Source organism: Sminthopsis crassicaudata, chromosome 1 (assembly GCF_048593235.1).
Source record: "Sminthopsis crassicaudata isolate SCR6 chromosome 1, ASM4859323v1, whole genome shotgun sequence".
NCBI lineage: Eukaryota > Metazoa > Chordata > Mammalia > Dasyuromorphia > Dasyuridae > Sminthopsis > Sminthopsis crassicaudata.
Genome location: NC_133617.1, coordinates 735,915,038 through 735,937,089, shown reverse-complemented (window position 1 = coordinate 735,937,089; position 22,052 = coordinate 735,915,038). Strand labels below are relative to the sequence as shown.

Genomic DNA, 22,052 nt, shown 5'->3' with positions numbered 1-22,052 from the left:
GGATATTTTTTTTTCAGCGATGGGAACGTATCCATCAGTTAGCCCTTGAGTTCACAATAATGTTCCCTCTCTGGAAAGGTCTTGGAAGTACCCTAAAAAAACATTGATGAGGGCAGTACCCTCCCTCTATCACTATTTGTGAAATCATGGCAAGTCATTCATTTTCCTCATTTGTAAAATGAAAGCATTAGGAAAAAATGACTTATGTCCCATCCACCTCAAGATATATGATAGGATATTATCTCCAAAATCATCATCTGTAAAAGATACATCCCAGGGTGAAAAATGACAATATATAGAGAGGGTAAAGATCACTGGGACTAAAATTGGAGAAACTGTGTTTGAATACTGGATCTTATACTCGTTCCCCATGGAGGCAGCAGGCTCTAATGAAAAGAATGGATTTGGAGGCAGAAGATTGGGTTTCAGCTCTCAGCTCTGCTGCTTCTTACAGCAATACTTTCTCTACCTTGGGGATTAATAGCTCCTCTGAGCTAGATTTCTAAAGCCCTTTCCCAATTTAAATCCATGAGCCTAAGACATTGGGCAAGTTAATTAACTTTTCTGTGCCTCAGTTTCCTCAGCTGTAAAATTTGGATCATGAACTATATGACCTCTGGGGTCCTTTTCAGTTCTAAATCGATGACTTCATGAAAATCAAACACTGTAAATGGAAAACTTTTTTACTCATCAGCTTATTTTAAAAATATATAAGACATTAATAAAACTTCCCATTTATATTTACTTGGGGGACAAGAGAGAGTTATAAAATGTGCTACTTAAATAAACCCATGATTATTACTGGAGTGTATTCCAATAAATTAGCAAAGCATTAAAATACTCTCTCATGGGGTTTAGAACAGGATTTGCTTCATGTCGCCATGCTATGAAGTTAAAAATAAAGGCTATTTGCCTTTGTGCTGATCTGGTGGGCCATCACAATTCAGATTTGGTGGAGCTGCAATAGGAACTGATCTCAACTGTGTTTATATATACAATATGTTGGATATTATACATATAAACACAGTTGAGAACAGTGTATTCATGTATATATATATAATTTTTTTTAAGAATCCATGAACCATAGAATGTAACAGAATGTGTCTTAATGGAGCAAACAATTCCCTTCCCCTTTCAGAGCTAGGCTTTGTATAAAACCTGTGAATCCAAGAAAGAGAATGACTCTGGCTGCCCTCGGACCACCCCTGGTGGACTTCCAGAGTCCACATAAAGAGCCTGGTGCTAATAATTCAGCTCCATTTGACTCAATTGCTGATGCTGCTATGGAAACCAAATTACTTACTATCATAAGAATCCAGGGCCCATTAAAGGGTGAATTGAGGTGATTGAAAAAATTGAAGGCAATTTTATCTCCTCTCCCCAGCACTGATATTCCATTCTCTGACCCTTTACTTTTAGCCTGAGTTCTTCGGGAGTCCGGTTAACCCCACAAGGTCAAGGTTTGACAGTTTTCTGCCTGGCCACGGGGTTTATACTTATGAAGGAAAAGAAGGAAGAAGCAGAATGAGAAGTGTTCATTAGTCAACAGGCATTTGTTAAGCACTTACTATGAGCCACTGAACTGTCACAGTCTGGAAAATTCAGTTCAAAACTGGCCTCTGGTACCTATTAACTCTGTGACAATGGGTAGGTCTCATATACTCCCATTTCCCCAAAATGGGGACAAAAATCCCATCATATGTTCCTCCCAGGGTTGTTTCCAACATTAAAAGGAGGAAAAAATAGTGTTCAACCCTTAGAGCCTGATGTGGCTGCCCATCATTATCCCAAGGGTGCAGATCTATACCTGTGAATTCATCAGGAGGACAAGGGCAGGAGGAAGGAAGCTGATTCCTCCTGATTCTTATCAGAAAGACATCTATAGTTTGGTTCTAGAGAGAAACTAACTGTTAGAAATACCCAGGAGTAGAAGGGAATGAAAGGAAGGGATGAGGGAGACAGAACTGGACTGAGAATTCAGACTACCATTTGTGAGCCATTTAAAGGAGGGTCCATCATTTGACTTCTTTGTGGTTCAATTTTCTCATCAATTAAATAGGCATCTCGTGAAATTCTTAGGAATTTATAGGAAGATAGTGTACGTGAAAGGGCTTTGACAGAAGAACGTTATTAAAGAATTTTGTCCAACAATGGCTCAGAAAAGTCACACCAGCTTGGCTACAGAATCTGGAGGAATGAATGCTTGACAGGAAAGGTTTTCTTTTAACAGACCCCAGGCAAAGTAGAAACCGACAACATTTCGAGTTTCTCTTCGACAATTGAATGTGCTCTGAGTTCACTTAAAAAAAAAAAAAAAAAAAAAAAAGCAATCTGAGTTATTTTTTCCATTCAATTTCACATGTAAGGACTGCGACTTTCCACACAAAGACCAAATATTAGAGAACATCCCAAAAGAAAATGGAGCCTTTCCCCAAGAGGCCAAAGGCGACCAAAGGTCCACTATATGCCAGACATTCAGAGCAATCCCCTTTGTAGGAGGAAGGAAAAAATGAACATCGTTGGGGAAAACCAATGGCATAGGAAGGAAAGGCAACATTATGCTTAGTAAGAAATGAAGGGCAGCTAAGAATTGCAGTGGATAGAGCTCTGATCCTGGAGTTAAGATTTATCTTCCTGAGTTCGAATCTGGCCTCAGATGTTTACTAACTTTGTGATCCTGAACAAGTCACTTAACCCTGCGTGCCTCAGTTTCCTCATATGTAAAATGAGCCAGAGGAAGAAAAGTAGCAAACTATTCCATATATTTGCCAAGAAAACCCCAAATAGGGTCACACATATTTGGACATAACTAAAAAATGACTGAATAACAAAGAAATGAAGAATAAGAAGAATTCAAAAAGTATGGGGAGAATAATACATTAGAACTGATACAAAACAACTTTCACTGAAAAGAGAATATTACAGTGAATAAATCAATGGAATTGAAAAGATGACTGAAAGGAAGTTGAACTCTGAGTCTCTGAAAAAAAAGTGATGTTTCTAGAGAATGGATCTTGCAAATCTTTCCTCCCTCCTAGCAAATGGTCAATACCTTATAAGATAGATGCAATCGCTATAGTGGATCCTTTGTTATAAGGGAAGATTTAAGTTCAGATTGGGGGGACGGGAAGGGTTTGTTTATTTTTCTCAGAAATAACTGTAATATAATGACAAACTATATCAATCTAATTTATTCTGAGAATATAAATAAAAATCTTAAAAATATAAATAATATTGAAAACTATAAATAGTTGCACATTGTTTTGAAAATTAAAAGCTTTAAAAAAAGAAAAATTACATATAAAAAGAGAGGGTCTTCTTTCATCTTACCCTGAATGAATACGCCTCCTATTGTTCCTTTGGTAAATTGGTCCTTAGGATAGTGTGCATTGTGGAAGGAGTGTTAGAGTAGGAGATAGAAAGACCCAGATTCAAATTCTTTTGAATATGGGCAATATAAAAAATTGATTCTGGATATTTATTGCAAGCATTTTTTTTCTTCAAATAGGAGGGACGGAAGGAAGAGAAAATAAAAACATATTAAATATAAATAAAATAATTTCTTTTAAAAATGTAAAACAAATGAACAATAACAATAACAAAGAATTCTACCTCTGAATTATTATCTGTATAATTCTGGGCAAGACACTTAAGCTTACTGAGCTTTTTCATCTGTAAAATCGGGATAAGACTACCACCTTTATCCTGGGGTTATTGTAAGGGTCAAAGGAGAATGTTTGGGAGCCTTGGAGGTCTCTATGCCAGTTACATTAAGGTAAAAGCACGAGATATAAAATTCCCCATAGCTATCACAAACTCACATGTCTAGAAGAGTGCTCATATTCTTTGCTCCTAAACTCAAACCTTCTCCTACCTCCTCTCTTCCTGTCAAGAACATCATCATCGTTCCAATCACCTCCAATCTTAACTCTCCTTCAGTCACATCCAATTAGTTACCAAGTCTTATTCATTCTACCTTCACAACATTCCCCACATTTTGGGCTCTCTCTCTACTTCCATAACCATCAGTCTCAGCTATTCGTCCATCAGATTTCATCTGGTCAATTGTAATTGCTTCCTTATCAGTGTCCCTGTTTCAAGCTTCTTCCCTCATCAATCCAGTCTCCACAGAATCCCAATCTGATATTCTTTTTCTAATTTTTAATTTTTAAAGCTTCTTATTTTCAAAACATATGCATAGATAGTTTTCAACATTCCCCCTTGCAAAACTTTATGTTCTAAGTTTTTCTTCTTCTTTCCTTCCTCCCACTCCCTCCCCAAGATGGCAAATAATTCAATATATGTTAAACATGAGCAATTCTTCCATACATATTTCCACAGTTACTATACTGCATGAGAAAAATCAGATCAAAAAGGGAAAAATGAGAAAGAAAGTAAAATTCAAGCAAACAACAACAAAAAGAGTGAAAATACTATATTTTGTGATCCATACTCAGTTCCTATAGCTCTCTGGGTACAGATGGCTCTCTCCATCATAAGACCCCACTTTGAGATTCTAAAGACACATGTCTGTCTATACCATTCTCTTGCTCAAAATGCATCCATGGTTCTCTGTTGCCTCTAAAATATAAGCTTTTTGAAGGTAATTGCTTTATTTTGGTCTTTGTGTCATGGCTAGAATGGGCCCTGGCCCATTGTCAATCAACCCCTCCCCTCAAAACAAATTTCTTAACAAACATTAAACACATAATAAGTGCATGATGTTGAAATGGAGGGGAAGGTGAGACTGACTTTTTTGGCAGGTCAGAGTGACTTAGAGAGATTGACCCTTTTCCAAAAAATGCCTCCAATCTTTTCAGTGACCTTGCCAAATGCTAGAGTTGTAATTAATGTCTTGGCTCATTGAAATATTCACAAATATGTTTTAATTCTGACTGGAGGCATCTTTCCCCTCAGTAATTAGCAGTAACTGCTTCAAGATTTCACCTCCCCCTCTATGCCTGAGACACCCCAAAATGTGCTTCTATTAATTCATTACAAGACTTTGGTAGGAGATACAGACCATCTTGACATTTTGTCCATGAAATTTTAAGCTATGATCAAGGAAATAAATGATGTCATTGTTTTAAAAACTGAAACTTCCCAACAAAGGAATGAGCTGACTCCTGAGGTACTGAGGTCCCCATCCTCAGAAGTATTCTAGGCAAGACCTGTCACAACCTCAGTACCAGAAATTGGGTTGAAGTTACATTTTTCCTAATAGAAAATCCTAATTTCCTTACAGAAAAAATAGAAAATAGAAAAATAGAAAAGAACATTTAGAAAATTGGACAGAAGAGCCTTAGAGGACTGATATGGTAGACCTGCCTATGAATGGTAAAATATTCCCCAACCTGCTTATCACAAATTACACGCTTACAATACCTGTTAACGTAATGACCTTGAAAGTTGACTCATTCTCCCTTAACCTACTGAGCATGCTGAGTATAATCAATTAGGCCTGCAATTAAAATTATAATTTCTCTCCCACACTCTTCCCCAGCTTTCAGGCATTTCTTGATAAAGCTTGGAAGATCACCCTGGATGATAAATATTAGCTTATGTTCTGATTTTCTTTTTAGTGTTTCTATCGTGGCAAATTTATTAGACTTCAGATTTATTTTCTATTTGTAAGTTTCAGCAGAATTTAGTCAAGTTTCCACACTGAGTGTCAAGGGATAATTAGGACAGTTAGCAGTAATTTGTCATTTCTCAGTTGGGTTTCCGAGCTTCCAGTGACTGCCCGTAGAAATCTGTTAGGCCGTTCCACTCTGATCAGTATGAAACCTCCTTGTCCATATGTGTGCAAATTGCTTTCTTATTTTATTAAGGTGATTTTAAAGATGATCCAATTGGCTCATCTAATTAAAGTTGCCATTATGTCTGTTGAGACATACTGGTGGCTGTATTTAAAGGAAGCGATTAGAACATCCTTTTTATCAAAATCACATTTACTGTAGAACTACAATCATGAGGGATACAGAGGCTACAGGGAGAAGCATGGGGAGTGTAAGTAGGTTGATGCACTTTAAATACAAATTGTTGTGCACTAGAAGTGGAACAAAAATTATAATTCAGGACATTCACATTTGAAAAAGGGAAAGAAACATAACAAGATGGAGGGTTAACAGATGGAGAGCTATATGACAGCAAAAGACCTAAAAGGAGGCATCCAGCTTGTTGGGACACCATCCTCGGGAAGATTTATACAGCAGAAGAACATGGCTAAGAGCCACAGAGGCAGATAGCCCCAGATAGGCCCCCATATTTTACCAATGAGAAGGGGGAGTGTTGTTGTGATTGTTTAATCATATTTCAGTCATGTCTGGCTCTTTGAGATGCCATTTGGAGTTTTCTTGGCAAATGATTTGCTGTTTCCTTTTCCAGTCCATTTAATAGATAAGGAAATTGAAATAAATAGGATTAAGTGACTAAAACTAGATTTGAACTCAGGTTTTCCTGACACTAGGCCTAGGTACTAGTTACCTACCTACCCCTATCACACAGTAGGTACTTAATAACTATTTGTTATTTTTTTATTTGTTGACTGAGTTATTAATTCATCATTTCTTAAAGAATTGATGTTTGAGATCTTACTGAATCATATCAGAATAAGGAACAGAAACAGACCATTGTGCTACTTAAGGAATGCTATAGAAAATGCTTAGAGATTGAGTTAATTCTTCAATGCTATGATCTAGAGAGACAGCTGAACAGACTCACTTGGGATCAGCCCTTCAGGAAGTGTACACTGGAAACAAAAACCATTGTGGAAATGCAGATTGGAGTGGGAATGGAACCTAGAGCATATTTAATCTAATCACCTCATCTTACAAATGAGGAAACTGAGCCTAGGAGAGATCAAAGGAGCTTACAGAATTATCTGATCACAGATTTAAATCTGTAAGGTGTTTGTAGGTTTTTCTAGCTTAAACTCCTCACTTTGTAGTTGAAAAAAAAAAAAGATCCAGATTGGATAAGAGACTTTCCTCAGGTTAGGATGGGATTCAAATCTAGGTCTCTGATTCATTGCAAGAACAAAGGTTCCCTGATTCCCCACTAAGCATGAAGGACCCAGGGGTGGCAGAGGGAGGAGAAAGGGGATGAAGAGGGCATATTTCTGGCTGTTTCATACAAATAAAGGGTTGTGTTAAACCTCAGCTGAAAAGAGAAGACCATGTGGTTCTTAGTGAGTATCATTTACTGGGAGGTGAAAAATGGATATTTATGGTAATTTCATTTTATACTGATTTATTTCTAAATAGGAAAGAAATGACACTTGGTGAAGAAAGGGAACAAGAAGAGAAAAGGTCCAGGTGAGCAGCAGATAGTCTTCTGGATAACAGTATTATTGTAACCAGGAAAAAAGAATACAGAAAGAGAAGGTCAGCAGGGAATGTCATTATTCTGAATGAATATTTTTCCTCTTCTCAGAAGATTCCTTGTAAAGTATAAACTGACCAATATTTCGAGTTTATTTCTGACAGCTAAATCTAATCAAAGTTCACTTTTTAGAAATCCAATAGTTATCCTTAATTAGATTGCACTGGAAATGAAATAATAAATTTATCTTCCAAGGTATGACCACCATTTCTTTAGTATACATTTCCCTTCCCTCAAGCACTTTCTTTAAATCTTTACAACTAGCTTCAAAACAATTTGTGAGATTGATAATTTGCTAACATGAGCAGTTATTGTTTTAAATTATATATATATATATATATATATATATATATATATATATATATATATATATATATATATATATATATATATATATATATATACACATACATATGATATATATGATGGACTTCTTAAAATCAACAAAAATCCACTTGGCTCTTTGCCATCCCCAAAGTGTCTATACACACACACACACACACACACACACACACACACACACATCCATGAATACTGCAGTAGATTCATCTTTAAGTTATTCATTTAGCATCAAATTCATATGACAAGGTTGCATATGTTAATGAAGGCAAAAGATATGAACAGCTGCCACAGACATTATGTACCTGAAGCTTAGATGCAGGATAAAATTGAATATTAAAAACACAGGAAAGAAACAGGCTAATGGTCTTTCCTGAATTACCTAACTCTTACTCAAATTTCTAGAATGGATAACAAGTTTAAATAGCAAAAAAAAAAAAAAAAAAAAAAAAAAAAAAAAAAAAAAATCCATTGAACTTAATTCATTCTAAAACCTTGATTCTCCATCTTTCAGCCAAGAGAGAAACATTTTCTATTTTAATGAATCCTTGCCTTCTAAACTATTTATTCCTGGGTCAAACGAGCCTTTTTAGCAATGGCAGGGACTAGATTTCTTTAAAATAGGAATTGCCTTATGCAGAATAATTCCAACACAATGAACTGACTTTGCACCTTAGCAAACTGAATTGAAGAAATATGTCCCATCGTATTTTGGAGGCTTTTAGACTTTTAACATAATAGAAGCATAAAGGACTACAAGTCTGATAGAACCACACAGGCAGAAAACTCATTGATTGGAGAAGAGAATAATGATGGGGCATTTGTGTTCCAGAGAGCAAACTCCTCAAACTCAGGATGACTCTGGTTGAAAGTATCTCCTGTTGCAATGTTCTTTATTACTTGTGAGAATCACCTTTGGTTATCTTATGGGGGAGCTAATCTTGGAATCATATTTTTACCTTCCATGGCTGGGTAGTTTCATCAAAATTATACTGCAAGAACCTGATTACATCTGGGAATTTATACCATTTACAACCAACAGATGAATTGAAACACAAATAAAACCCTGTTGGGCTGTTTTTCAGGGACTAGGAAAGAAAGCATAATAAACAGAGATGTTTTATGGAGCAAGGACTGATACATGGCCCCTTGGGTGGGAGTTTTGCAGATGAACATTCGGATAACTGGATTTCAGGATAAACTCTGGGAATATTTGGTGTGTTCCCCTTTTTGACTTTATCTTATTTATTTTTCAAAACTGTTGTCAGTGAAGCCAGAAGCTATCTCAAGCTCATCCTTACATCTTAAGTAAAATCAAGGACAAGGGCTGTTTATTTGAGGAAGTAAACTATCAGCAGGGAGTAAAGGGGAGATTTTCATTATCAGCTTCCAGCAAATATTATCTTTCCATTGGGTGACTCCAGACAAATCTCAGGTTGTCATCCTAAGTTTCCCAAAGGTTAAGGATTATTCTGACTCTATAGAGTCTCAAAGACGTTTTTGTTTTATTGATGTACCCATATAGACAATCCCCCAGCCCTCTCTGGAGATGGGGTCTGCTCCTACATTAATGTGTGGGATTGATGCAGCATGACATGTGTAGTTAAATTTTCAAGATTACCCTTTCCCATAGCTATCATAATTCACTTTGAGAATAAAGAAGACTTTCTCACTGTGTCTGGTCTGTAGGGCATTAGGGATCCCTACTAGCTCTGTATTTCTCACTAAGATGTCACTGGGAAGGTCATAGGCTCTATTATTCAGTGCTTTGTAGGATGTGACATTTATTATTTGTAAAATTAGTGCCCAGCATAGTTTCTGGAATATGGTAGCCATTTAAGTGCTTATTGACGGATTAGCTGAATATAACTAGTACTCAGTCCTCAAATCTTTATATTTACCAAACTATTTTTAGATCTGAGAAATTATTTTTCAAACACATGAGGACATAGGAAGCAAGATATTGAGATAGTGATAATTGATCAAGCACTAGAGAGACAACATGGATCCTCCGGTCCCACTCACATCTAAAATTTGTGTGATTCTAAGGATTTGAATGATCAAAAACCCATTGATTACACAGTCATCAATCTAGACCATCTGCCTAATCAACTGGGCTACAAATACAAATCCTCAGTTTTGAGAATATTATTTTCTTTCATTAAAGACTGGTAAGACAAGAGTCAACATGAAAACATTCATGTTTTTTGCCAATAACTGCTGCCTATGGTGCATTCTTTCAAATAAAAAAATATATTGTTTGTTTCTTAGCTGTAGGAATTCATATAATCAGATCCAACAGTTCTTCATGGCTCCATTTCCATTCAATCTCTCAGTTTCAACCAAAGTACCAGTCATTTCCTGCTGAGTCACTTGCAGATGAAAGAAGGATGTATACAGCATCAATTGACTCAGACTGTGACTATATCTTCATGATCTGACTGTTGAGAATGAATTTTTTTTGGGGGGGGAGTGTTCAGACCTGTAATTTTACTGATATAAGGAATTCTAATAAGTATACTCTCTCCACAAAAGCAGGTGGGCAGCTGTTCTTCAATTCTTCTTCAATTCTTCAACAGTCTTAGAGAATTGTCTAAATCACCAAAAACTTAAATTATCTGCCCCGGCTCTTGTGATCCTATGTACTAGAAACTGAACTTTTACACAAATCTTGACTCAAAAGCAAGCTGTTTATCTACTCTGCTTTGCTGATTTACACAGCATTTCGATAAACTGGCTAATTCAATTAAATGGCTTAATCCAAATTAAATAACCGAGTTGATTTTTTCCCCCTCTTTATTGTTTCATAGAATTGATCAGTTGTTTGATTGAATTTCCTAATTGACCATTTTAGTCACATACGCACCAATGGTCTTTCAGAACTAAATATATGAAAATCAAAACTCATGACCTTGAACACAAAATTGCTATCCAGCCTTTCCATGAAGACGTCCAGAGGCAACATACTGCACTCAAGCATAATTCAAAGTCTTTGGAAGCTTTTCTTTATATCAAATCTAAATTTGCTTCTCAGATGTCACCCAGACTTTCTATAGCTGCCCTCTGGGTCAAAGAGATCAAATCTAAATCATCCAATAACTGGAGACATCTATCTTGCTCCCCTTGAATCTTTTAAGTGTCCAAGTGTAGCTGCAATGATTATGAAACTTTGAAGTATTTTACATTGACTAGAAAGCCTAAATGCCCACAGTACCATGACCATACTGAATAGCCATCCCTACTTCAGAAAATGCAAAAAGGTGATCGAGAATAGAATAGCTCAGAATTCCAGGTGAGTGTAATTCATCTATTAAACTGTTTCTTAGGCTACATATAAGAGAGAATTACCATGTTTCAGATTTATGAATTTACATAAGTAATATCCCTATCCTTCTTAATCTATATCTTAGGGACTTTAATTCCTCAAAATTAAAAGTTGTAGGTTGCCAATAAAAGGAAACTCAGTGTTTTACTTTTCATGACTAAGTTATCAAATCTCCACAAGAAAGTTGTAAAAAGAGGACCCCTTTTGGGATGGATTTCTCCATCGCAGCAAACATAGCAACCCAAAAGAGATGAACATTTGCTAAATGTGACACAATATTTATGAAACTTAATTTTCTGTGATGTCTACAATGCTTATAGAATGTGTGCTGCTTATAAACACAGCTGCTGCTGGGTGAGAGAGCAGGGATAAAAAAAAAAAAAAAGGCAGAAAGACACAATCACCCATCACTGTTTAGATTTCATGGCATCATAACCTATCTGACCAATCACAATGCTCATCGTTCCTTTAATTTTGTTGTTTAGACTTTTATCCTCATGTTTTATATCAAACATAAGAAATCAAAAATATGCCCATCTTCAAAAGAAAACCATACAATGCAATTAAAATGCTTACACCCTTTTGCTTCCTTCATTTGCTCCTTTATTCTAGATTGTTGTCAACAGAATTAACAGATTTTCTTGAAAAATTATACATTGTTAGGCAATTGTTGGGTATAAGTTTATGAAGCCACATTGAGAAAACTGAATTCTGAGGGAGGGCTAATACCTTCTCCCAAATCATGTAGTTGGCAAATGGCAGATTCATGGCTTAGAGAGAAAAACAGGTTTTACAATTTATTATTTAGAGTGACCAGATTTCTTTCTGATAAGCGAGATCATTCACTCCCTTTTGAATATAATTCCTATTGATGCAATCAAATAATTGTTTTGATAGCCTATAAATCAAAATAACAATTAAAATGGTGAAAAGCTGCTTACTAACATCAGTATAGACATGGTTGGAAACTCATGACATAAATGCTAGGGTAGATTCAAGATCTCCTAGGATTGCGCTGAGTTGTGTTTTGTTTTGATTGTTTCCCTTAAAAGATATTGAACCAATTCTTGAGAAAATGGAATCCTTAAAAGAAGCTTGAATTCATAGCATAGCTTCTTGGTAGAGTCAGTAAAAAAAATCCATAGCACAAGGAGTCAGTAGTAACTCCTTTAGTTTCTAATTCATGTGAGATGTAAGTCTATGCTGAGTTTCTGACGTAGTATTTTCCAGTTTTCCCAGCAATTTTTGTAAAATGGTGAGTACTTATCCCAAAAGCTGGAGTTAGAGGGTTTATCAAATACTGGATTACTATTGTGTTGTATGTCTCTAATCTATTCCATTGATCTATCTGTTTTTTATCAGGACCAAATGGTTTTGATGACTATTGCTTTATAATACAGTTTTAAATGTGGTACTGCTAAGCCACCATCCTTTGTATTTTTTTCCCACTAATTTCCTTGATATTCTTGACCTTTTGCTCTTCCAGATGAGTTTTGTTATTATTTTTTCTAGCTCTATAAAATAATTTTTGGCAGTCTGCTAGGTATGACATTGAATAAGTAGGCCAATTTAGGCAGAATTGCCATTTTTATTATATATGGGCAATTGACATTTTTCTGATTGTTTAGATCTGACCTTATTTGTATGAGAAGTGTTTTGTAATTGGGTTTATATAGTTCCTAGGTTTGTCTTGGAATATAAAAACCCAAATATTTTATTTTCTGTACAATTACTTTAAGTGGAATTTCTCTTTCTATCTACTTTTGCTGGCCTTTGTCAGTAATATATAGAAATGCTGATGATTTGTGTGGGTTTATTTTATATCCTGTAACTTGGTAAATTCGAGTAAGTTTTTGGATGATTTTCTAATATCATCGTATCATCTGCAAAGAGTGATAATTTTGTTTCCTCATTGCCTATTCTAATTCCTTTAATTTCTTTTTCTTTTCTTATTGCTAAAGGCAACATTTCTAGTACAATGTTGAATAATAATGATGATAATGGGCATCCTTGTTTCACCCCTAATCTTATTGGGAATGTGTCCAGCTTCTCTCCATTACAAGTGCTTTTCTTATAAGAGAAAAAGGAAAGAACAAAAATTAGGCAAATAATCATGTGTGTGTGTGTGTGTGTGTGAGAGAGAGAGAGAGAGAGAGAGAGAGAGAGAGAGAGAGAGAGAGAGAGAGAGAGAGAGAGAGAGAGAGAGAGAAAGGAGAGAGAGAGAGAACAGAGAGAGAGAAGAGAGAGAGAGAGAGAGAGAGAGAACAGAGAGAGAGAGAGAGAGAGAGATACAGAATCAAGGCTATCTAGGGAGAGAGAGAGAAAAAAAGAGAGATTCCTTTTAAAGAGGTCTCATTTTAGAGTATAATTTATATTTGGACAGGGCAGTTAAGTAGCTCAGTAGATAGAACACTGGACTTGAAATCAAGAAGACTCATCTTCATGAGTTCAAATCTGGTCTCAAACATTTACTTCCTATGTGACCCTGGGCAAGTCATTTAATCCTGTTTGCCTTAGTTCCTCATCTATAAAATGGGTTGGAGAAGAAAATGGCAAACCACTTTCATACCCTTGCCAATAAAATCCCAAAAGTGGTCATGAGAGTTGAACAGACTGAAATAACTCAACAACAACAACTATTTTGGGGGACACGTGTATATAGACCAATATGATATATATGAATAGATAACTATCTTATTACTGTCATTTTTCAATAACTTTTTCATGATATGCAATTTGAAACAATCAGATTAAAGAGGATTTGAATATCTGGGTTTGCATTAAATTCAAATAAAATATTCCAATGACAAGAGGCCAGAAGTTAGAATATTTCAAATCACAAATTGAATGGATAAGTGAAAAAGCATTATAATATGTACTCACATTATTTTGTGCAAATAGCCATGTTGAAGACCAGGGATATCTACAGAAACATCAAGACATTGTCTACTCTTACAGAGTTCAATATTTAGATGCAAGGTATATGGAGAGGTCCAGAAGTGCTGAATGTTTCACTGGTGTAGACGGTATAATGGTACATCAGTGAGATATATAGCATAGTGTTAGTGGTATAAATGACAAAGTCCAGAGGACCTTAGGTTTCCTAGTTATTTTCCTAGTTAAGTTTACTTGGCAGTGCTGATGGACTGCCATCTTAACTGACTATGAAACCCAAGGTTTTCTGAGCTTTGCCATCTAATCAGAAGGAATGAGAGCAGTTAGGAAGCTTTGGCAAAGGAACTTCTGGGAACGGGAGTCTCTTCTGGGAACGCTTTATGGGACAGCCAGCCTGAGGGGTAGGATTCAGTGGAGTGCCTCCAGTGAAAAATCACAGATTTAGGGAACTAAAAGGAAATTCAATCCAGACCAGCCCACTCAGTTGAAAAATGAAGAAACAGAATTGTAGAGAGATTTAGAGAATAACCCAAAATCAAAGAGGTACAAGGCAGATAAGGAATCAAACTCAATTCCCTTGATGCTGATTCAATTTTCATGAGATTTTCATGACATCACAACTCAGGGAGAAATGACTTAGAATTCTAGCTCAGGAAACTACCTTAGAGTAGCCTGAAAGGGTCAGGGATAGAAAAAAAGTACATATATTATAGAATTAGAATGGAATATGCTACCCAGCCTCAAAAGACTCTTGAAAGGGGCCGGCCAAAAAAGCCAAGGAGGCAGAAATCAACAAGTAGAGGACACCCTCTTTTTTGTGTCATTAAAATAGGCAAAGTTGTGTATCCGGGGAAGGCTGGTCTCATCTCCCTGTCCTCCTCAAACAGGAGGTAGGAGGAAGCCCAGGTCACTAGTTATAGAGCCAATATTCCCAAGGCAATTAGGTCTTGTTTCTGCCAGGAGAGTGATTGTCCCAAATCTGACTGGTTTTTGTTGCCTGAAAGAACACAAAACCAATGGAGTTTCTCATGATTATAATAGGCTACAAAAGTGAAGGCCTACTTTTGTTCCAGAATATGAGAAATACATCCTAGAACTTGATTTATTTTGACTTGACATGATTTTCAAAGAAGGATTTAGAACATTAAGGATTATTCAAAGCATTCCACTCCAAGCCAGCCTCCCCACCCCATATTTAAACATGTGGGAATCTATTTTTATGTCCCCCATTAGAAGTTAAATAATGAAATGGGACGCCTATCCATACGTTCTCACACTCCTCCACAGCTCAGAGAAGCATCGTACACAAATTATGCATACAAATCAAAAAGGCAGCTCTTTAACTTGGTTGGGTGAAACGAAAAACCAAGGCAATCTGTTGTGGATGATGGGATGTGTCTGGATGTGAGGTAATGTTGAAGATTGTCTTCCCCTCCCAGACTCTTGCAAAGTCAAACTTTTGCCTCATTTTTTCACCCACTTTAATCCCTGAAGGAACATTGCCTCAATCAAACTAAGACCTGGAAAAATCCTTAATTTAAAAAGGCCAAGGTCTCCCAATACATCTGGAGGTGAACTCCAGTCAATCTGATCTCCATCTGGCCACTGGACCCAGATGGTTCTGGAGGAGATAGTGAGGCTGGTGACCTTGCATAGCCTCCCTCACTGAACTCCAATTCACTTGCAAATCATGACATCATCTTCCTAATGTCATGGCCCTTTTCAAGAAGGGACAAACAACATCCCTCATCACCCCTATCATGCTACAATTTACTCATCAGTTTAGAGTTTGAAGCCTATGTTATATATACAACTATGTGTTATATTTTTTTTTCCTAGGAAAAAAGTCCCCAGTGGACAATAAAAAATTAAAATTTCTAAAGCTATTTAATCACAATTCTTTAAAGAATTCTTTATCTTGTTCCCAAGGCAGAGCCCAAAAAGTAATTACTGCTATCTTAGTAATTATTAAGAAAACTCCCCTGTGTTGATTTCAGGATGTGAAAAGTATGTCTTTACATTTGGGATTCTGGCCTAATGCACAGACACGAGTAAAGTTGGGTATATTCCATAAATAGCCTTTAAATATGATTTCTGGTTGCCGGCTTGGCATTTATTTCTCTTTTTAATAAACCAAAAATATAGATTATCCTGGAAGAGAATTCATACCCAAGCTATTACAATATAGTTCTTTCATATGGATGAAAACCAGGCTTATAAATTAAGGGTGTAGTGTTAATCTTTTAGTTTATGTGATTGTATTAAAGGACGTTACTGTAAATGTTCATGAAAAGTATAGGATTGGAATTACAAAGAAAATCTTGGAGTATCTGAAAATCTCAAGAGAAATTCCTGGCCAACAAGAAATTTATGGGTAGAGTAAGTGGATTAAAGAGAAAATAAATATCCCTTCTTTATTGTTACAATTTTTTCCTTAACCTCTTGCTCTCTATAGCCTCTGTCTTTCCAACTTAACTGAAGTAGCATTTATTAAAGGTCATCCTATGACCGGCTAATTGCTAAATCCAATACCTTTTCAGAGTGTTCCTTTTTTCTATCCTCTCTGCAGCATTTGACCTTGGAAGCCACCCTTTGTTCCTGATGCTCTCTTTTTCCTTCCCTTATGTGATGCTAAAATTTCTGGCTAGGCTGCTTTTCTGATGACCCTTTTCTCCCTTCCTCCCTGCTTTACCTTGCTCTTTCCACTTATTTCTTCAGCTACAAACCTTATCATAGTTCCCTCCTATGGATCACTATTGCATCTATTCTTGAGACTTCAATTATGGACTCTAAACAGTGGATTCCCAAATCTCATTCTCCCTTCTCGCCCCCGTCTGTGTCTCTCTTGCTGTCTTTATCAATATCTATATTTATATAAATAGATACATATACACACATATAAACATATATACATATATATATAAATCTCCCCCTGTCCCTACCTCCTACCTCCTCTTCCCAGTCCCTCTTTTTTTCCTTCTTTTCCTTTGATTCTCTCCCTCTCTGCCTCCCTTCTTTCCTCTCTCTCTCTGTCTCTCAGTGTGTGTTTGTGTTTCTCTGTATCTCTGGGTGTATATCTGTCTCCCAAGATGAAGGTATATAAGGCTTTCTCAACCTTTCACTTCCTTCCCTTCAAATTTTATACCTTCCTCCCTCCCTTCTTCCTGTCTCTCTCTCTGTCTCTCAGTGTGTGTCTGTGTTTCTCCATATGTCTGGGTCTCTCTCTCTGCCTCCCAAGATGAAGGTATATAAGGCTTTCTTAACCTTTCCCTTCCTTCTCTTCAAATCATAAACCTTCCTCCCTCTGGACGTTCTGTAATTTGGTGACATCAGTCTCTTGCTGAGCCTTGTCCAAGATCCTCCAGACTGAGTATTTTCCTTAGCTCTCCCCAACCTCAGAATGTTCTCCCACCTCAATCTGCCTTCTGGCTTTCCTGGTTTCTTTAGGTTTCAGCTAAAGTCTCCCTCCTACAGGAAGCCTCTGCAGGTCCTCAGTAATTTGAGTGCCTTCCTTCTGTTGCTTTTCCCTGCCTGGAGCTCATTTATATATAGTTGGGTTTTGTTGCATCTGAAATCCTGGATACCTGGAAATTTGTCCCTAAACATTTCACCCTTATTGAGGAGAATGGTAGTGTCTTTGGAGAAGAAATCATGGTATTTTTCATCTTTAATGTCTTTTGTCTGATGAAAACTTGAGTCAAAATTAAAAATGGAGCATTGGATATGGAGTAACTGGGATTTCAGGGAGGGGCAGTTTGCAAAAAGCTGCTTCTGGGGACAGAGATGAGGGAAGGACTTTAAGAGTAAGTCTCAGTTGGGGTGTGTACAAGGTAACAAAGAGAATGGTAGCCCTCACACTGTAACTGATTGGAATCCTAAAGCCACGTCTCTGTGCTCTGTGTCATTATAAAACATGTCATTATGATAGTTAAATTATCTGGGTAATTTAATCTGCTGTGTAGATGTCACCTAAAGCAAGAGGACTCCCTTGCTCATATTTATTCTGGTTAATATGAGTTTTATAAATTCAGAAGATTTAATAAATGCAAAAAATTAAAAGATATTAGACATATGTAAATTCTATTAAAATTTATATAATGTAGTAATTAACTGTTGAAACTTATTAGACTTATATAAATGCTATAAAATTTATGATGTAGTAATTAACTGTTGAAATTTCTGAAATAAAATAGAATACATTATTAAACTAAAATAGCTTAATAATCTACCAACCATCCCAGCCCCAAAAGAATCACTGTTCTTTGAGCAGAATAAAAAGACAATTGATTTAGTAAAAAAAATAATAATAATACTGACTCTTTGAGAAACTTGTTTGATGATCTCCTTCAAGTGTCAATATCCTCATCTATAGGAAGCATTTAGTGCACTCTTTTACAAAGAAGGCCCCTATAGAACTTTATGGAGTCTGAGTCATTCTAAAGGTCAATACCACAAGACCCCATCAGTGTGTTTTTCCTCCATTGCTGTCTAGCTGGAGGACACACAAATCCAAAGTATAAGATATTTTCTAAAACAAGATAGTAAATAAAAGTGACAAGAAGAGATGGTCAAACTCATCCATAATAGACACTATAATTTTGCTCCTGATCAGTGGGAAAAAGGAACACACAGAAAGAGTACCTATGACAAAGAAACATCCCTGGAGGGACATCTGTAGGGAACATATGTGGCCAGGGAACATGCATGGGGTATACATGAGCCCACATGCCCAGGACATACCCATAGGCAACATGGTGCCCAGACTCCCACCCAGGGATGGTAGCTCATACATCCAGCAACTATGGAGCCCCCATGGATCTGGTAATAGCATTTCCCATTTCCCAGATACTTCCTGATGGGTATCACACTTCTGCTGTGTACTCTGCTTCCATGGTACAAACTCAGTCATCAAGCTGCTTTCAGAAGCCCTGAGGGTCCTCCCTTCCCAGATTTATCTATTTATTTATTTATATATTTATTTGTCTGTTTGTTTGCTTATTTATTTATTTATTCACTTATTCATTCATCTATTTATTTATTTATTTAACTAGGTGAAAGAGGAGATTCTTTCCCTCAATTGCTTTGTCTGCTTAATCACTGAATGGGTGCAGCCTCAATCAACTGAGACCTGTTGAAGACCTTAGCTTAAAAAGTTCAAGGTCTCCCCCTGCATCCAGGGCCACCTCCAGTCCTCCTGCTTGCTATATGGCCACTGAACCCAAATGGCTCTGGAGGGGAAACTGAGGCATGTGACCTTGCCCATCTCCCTCTCTTAAATCCATCTCCCCTCCCCCCCATGTCATGATCCTTTTAGAGAAAAAAGGCCAAATATCTGATGGACTTTGGATATTTAACCTTTTTAGGGTCATATGCTCTCTTTGCACATGCAAAATAATATATACATATTGTCTTATCCAACAGAATGTAAATTCCTTAAGAATAGGAAGTGCTGTATCTTTTTTTCTCCTTTGTGATCTCCGGTGCTTACTAAGTGCTTATTATTTGATTAAAAGGTAACTTGTACAGAAGAGGAGAAATGTTCATTTGGGAGTCCATGATCTTCAATTAAAATGCTACTTTGGTGGTTTACTATTTGTATGACTGGACAAGTCATTAGGAGTCTTGGCTTCTTTACCTGTAAATTGAGATAACTGGACTAAATGGCCCATTCAGTCTATTCTGTCCTTAAATGTAGGATGCTGTGACAAACTCGATGGATAAGGATGTGGTTCCTAGAAGGCTTCTCCACAGACAAGAAGAGCTACAGTTCTTTTTGCATAGCTGAAAGCCAGGAACCTCTCCACCCCCATCCTGGCAGCTGCCAATGAGAGCAAGGTGAAGTTTGTTCTGTTAAATGGTGCTGACTGATTCAAATTCTATGGCACTGTACAATGGACTTAAGAAACTCCTTGTCACTCCAGTTTTATATCCTTCAATGTTAGATTCCTTGAGGACTCAGCTCAAATAAATTAAAACTAAACAAAATAACATGGAATCACAGAAACCATGTGGAGGCTGTGGTATCGGGCTGCGTCTCCCCTCCGAGATCATGTTTGAACTGGAAATCAGAATAAAAGCTAGACAGAGAGAAAAAGGCCGGGGCCTTCTAAATTCCTGGCCTATACCTCTGGATAACAGATTTACATCTGGCACCAGCAAAATCTCCCTGGTCTTTCTTTTACCTTCATCAGCACACAGGGGGATTGCCTCTCTCATTTTAAACTGAAATGATTAGACTATTTTATCTTTAAGTATCTTCCTTTCTGCTCAAACATTTTTATCTTTCTGAGTATTTATATTCAGAGCATATTTTACACAAAATAGAGAAGGGATCTGGCTTAGATGTTCTTTAAATGAATTTGGAGAAAATATCACTGTCCCCAATTCCCCCTGCCAAAGAGCACCCATGAATTTAGGTGAGTCGCACTATTAAATCATCATCTTGTACAAGCCACATCTAGTTAAGCAGGGGATATTCATTAAGTTTTTCCTGTGATTTAACTTATCCACCCTTCCCCCCCTTACTTTATCAAATAAACCTAATGGTCCATCCCCAATAGATTCTCAGCTTGACCTCCCAGTTGAGTACCAAGAGTTAATTCTTAATATTCCACACTAATGGTCATGAGAGAAATCCCTCCTCCCCTTCCCAGTAACTCCCTTGGAATACTGATTTTATCTAAATGTTATTTGACAAAAGAAAAGATTCTCAACTCTCTCTCCTCAGAAATAAAAAGGCAAATATTTCACCCCAGCAACCAATTTATTTACTCTACTAATGTCAAAATATTGTTTAGAACGTCATGATGAAAGAATATCATTTTCACCTGTTCCCATCATGCTTTCCCCCCACCCCCAATTTGGCAGTCAATCCTTTTCCCCAGCAAGCATCTGCCGACCTGTTCGGTGTCAGCCCTTACAGTAAATTGCCTTCTGTATCACACATTTTCCCATCTTCCCTTAGGCCTCTTCTAAAAAAAAAAAAAAAATTCTGCTAGGCATTTGTCTCAAGCAGCAAACGCCACATCCAAACTAAGGTCAACATTGCAAATTAAAAAGAAGGGGATTTTTTTTTTTTTTTTTTGCCATCATTTGGTGCTGAGTGTTACCTTAATCCACTCAATGCCTTCTTGTACCATCTAATCTTATTTTACAAAACACAAAACTCTAACTATAGCTCAACTTTCCTTTGATTTTCAACAAGAAAAAAAATTAGTCTTTATCTAATATGGAAGCAGAGAATCTGACTACCCTGGGATTTGCATTTGTACCTCAGGAAGTGAAACATAACTGCAGACTCACACTGCATTTTATCTTATTTTTCTAAAACTAGGCAAGTGGAGAATATCCCAATAAATCCTCCCTTTTCCTCTACTAGTACACTTAAAATCTAGTTTTAAGCTTCACTGGCTCCATCAGCCTTGAACTTCAGTCAGGAGGAGGGCCAAGGGAAGTGACAGGAGAAAGATGAAAGAGGGGGGGTGAAGAAAAGAGATAAAAGATTGGAACATGTTTATTCATGACTAGAAGAAGCCACAATTTTTATTTTAATTATTGTTTTGGGGGGACCAGACCTATGATTTCATTGGTATGAGGAATTATAGAGGCAAGTAGGTGGCAAAGGGGAGAGAATCTTGGGTCCAGAGTCAGGAAGGCCTAGGTTGATATCTGGCCTGAAAAACTTAATAGTTGTGACCTGAACAAGATACTTAACCTCTTTATGCCTCAGTTTTTCCCCATCTATAAAATGGGAGTAAATAAGAAGGATCAAACGGTATGAAAAGGAAATCCAAGATATCTGTATAGTTATCCAAAGTGATATCTTGTGAAAAAAAAAATGCTCCAAAACACTAATTGGTTAAATTAAAGTACCTGAATTTTTATTACACATCCATAAAATTAGCAAATTGAACAACAACAAAGTATTGAAGAAGCTATGGTAAAAACACACACTGCATTATTGGTAAAACTATGAGTTGGTCTGGATATAATGGGAAGTAATATGGAATTATTCCAAAAGTTAAACCATTCATACACTTTGATTACTACTAGTGATACTTCTCTTAATCCTATATCCCAAAGAAATGAAGAAATAAGGGGGGAAAAATTA

General features: G+C 36.7%; 1 protein-coding gene across 11 annotated transcripts in view; it reads right to left on the bottom strand.

Moving 5' to 3' along the window:
- Window positions 1–22,052, bottom strand: part of FHIT (fragile histidine triad diadenosine triphosphatase) — a 1,538,293-nt gene that overhangs the window by 314,771 nt on the left and 1,201,470 nt on the right. The gene's annotated exons all lie outside the window — the stretch shown is intronic.